The sequence below is a fragment of the Hyaena hyaena genome, unplaced genomic scaffold (genome assembly GCF_003009895.1).
Source record: "Hyaena hyaena isolate Hyena2069 unplaced genomic scaffold, ASM300989v1 scaffold_345, whole genome shotgun sequence".
Classification (NCBI taxonomy): Eukaryota; Metazoa; Chordata; class Mammalia; order Carnivora; family Hyaenidae; genus Hyaena; species Hyaena hyaena.
Genome location: NW_024080976.1, coordinates 840,953 through 843,251, shown reverse-complemented (window position 1 = coordinate 843,251; position 2,299 = coordinate 840,953). Strand labels below are relative to the sequence as shown.

General features: G+C 49.5%; 1 protein-coding gene across 3 annotated transcripts in view; it reads left to right on the top strand.

The window, feature by feature from the left end:
- Positions 1–108: 108 nt before the first annotated feature.
- ZNF565 (zinc finger protein 565) overlaps positions 109–2,299 on the top strand; it is a 35,495-nt gene continuing 33,304 nt past the window's right edge. For all 3 annotated transcript variants that reach the window (XM_039249613.1, XM_039249616.1, XM_039249615.1), the window contains exon 1: positions 109–484. The gene's annotated coding sequence lies outside the window, so the exon portion shown is untranslated. The remainder of the gene's footprint in view (positions 485–2,299) is intronic.

Here is a 2,299-nt window from a genome sequence, read left to right as displayed (position 1 = left end):
CGCCTGCGCACTCCGAGGGCGAGCGAGCGCTCCCAGAAGTCTCCGCGACGCGGCCCGCACGGTCTCCGTGGCCAGGCCTAGGCTGGTATTTGATCACCTGCTGTCAACAGCAAGGCCGCTTTTCCGGCTTTGAACTACATTTCCCTTAAGGCTTTGCTGGTCAGCACTCTGTCCCACACGAACTTGGCTGCCTTTTCCTGTGATTATGGGGCTCGCGGGGTGAGTAGTCCCGCTTTGAAAAAAATCAGTTCAACCTTGGTGGGAGGTTTGAAGCAAGGAGTCCGCCTTTGAAGCCCCGAGGGCGCAGTATCAAACGGGCCAAACTCATGCCCTGAGGTAACGAGGACACCATCTTGCATGTGTCTTGTCTTGCTCTGGACTACGTTTCCCGGAGTCCAAAGCGGCCAACGTTACGTTTTTCTTGACGCCGTGGCGAGATCGTTAGCTCCGCAGGGACCCGGACGCGACCAAGGGGAGGCAGAAGGTGAGGGGTCTGGGAGTCCGGGGCGGGGACGGGGCGTGTCCAGAGCCTCTGGTCTGTGCGCGCTGGCGGGAGCGGGTTGAGGATGCCTGATTGAGAATGAATCTTTGTGGCTGCGTGACCCAGGGTGGGTGACTGTGAGTGTGTGGTTGTGGCTGCCTGTCTCCAGGATGTAAGTCTGGTTGTGTTTGGGCAACCATGTGTGATACTGTGTGTTGGGGTGTGGGGCTTTTGCGACTGTGGGAAAGATAACTGCTTGTGTCCCTGTTGTGTATGTGGGACCGTACGCCTTTTTCTTCGGGAGGTGTGAGGGTGGTTGTGACTGTGAGACAGGTGAGGGCGTCTGTGGGGTTATGATTATATGTCTCCAAGGTGGGTGTATGGTTTTGGTTGCATGATATTGTAGCCACGTGTGGTAGTTTGTGTAATTGTGTGTCTGTGCGTAATTGTGTAAAAGTGTGGTGACACTGCGTTTGTGTATCCCTCTTGTGTCCCTTGGAGTGTGTCTGTGAAACGGTGGCAGAGTGTGGTGCTGTGTGTTTAAGTGTAATGTGTCTTTGCCTGTGTGAATGTGGCTGTCTCCAGAGTGAATTTTCAGTTATGACTAGTTGATGTTGGTGGGCTGGAGTGGCAGTGATTATGTGTATCCCCCACGGGGTATGTGATTGTGTGGGACATTTGTGAGTATTGGTGTGGGCAAGCTGTGATTATATGAGAGTGACTGTATCACGGTGTTTAGTAGATTGTGTGACTGTGTATGTCTTTTTAGTGAGTGTGAGATTGTGACTGTGTATAAGGGCATGGAGTTGTCTGTGAGTGTGTGGTTGTGTCCTGGCATATTTCAAGAGTGGATGTGTGTTTGTATGACACCGTTTGTGTAGCACCAAATGTGCTGGCATGAGGTGCCTGTAACTCCAGTGTTGTGATCCTGGCAGAACCTGTGAAGTTAGAACAGATAGTGGCCCTGGACAGTGACTGCCTCAGCCTCTCCCTGTGACACTGATAATGGACATGGTATCCAGTCTTATCTGACTTCTGTCTCCTGTGTGGAGATCAAAATGTCCTGCTAAGTTCAAGGTGCATTAGGTTTTCTTCTTTCCCTGAGGCCCTTCTTGTTTTTCATGACATGCTTTTCTTCTTCTGAAACTTCTTGCCTAACTCCTCCTCCCCCAAAGTGACCTGGTCTCCAGTATTTGCCTTTGCAGTAAATTATTAGGAGCCCTCCAAGTGACCGGAAAGGTTCATATTTCCCCTGTTCCCTGCACACCTAATGTTCATTAAACATTTTTTAACTTTTCATTTTGACATAGTTTTAGACTTAAAACTGTTGCAAAAATAGAATTCCCATATACTTTTACCCTCCTTCTCCATTTTTAAAAAAAATTTTTTTTAATGTTTTATTTGTTTCTAGAAGAGAGAGAGAGAGACAGCGTGAGCAGGGGAGGGTCAGAGAGAGAGGGAGGCACAGACTCTGAAACAGGCTCCAGGCTCCGAGCTGACAGTCAGCACAGAGCCCGACGCTGGGCTCGAACCCACGAACCGCGAGATCATGACCTAAGCGAAAGTCGGACGCTCAACCGACCAAGCCACTCAGGCGCCCCCCTCCTTCTCCATTTGAAGCGGGTTTGTGAGCAAATGAATAGTCAAGAAAGAATTCTCTCTTTTTTTTATATTGTTTTTAATATCCATTTATTTTTGACAGAGAGAAAGATCAAGCATGAGTTCGTGAGGGGCAGAGAAAGAGGGAGACACAGAATCCAGAATCTGAAGCAGGCTTCAGGCTGTGAGTTGTCAGTACAGAACCCGATATGGGACTTA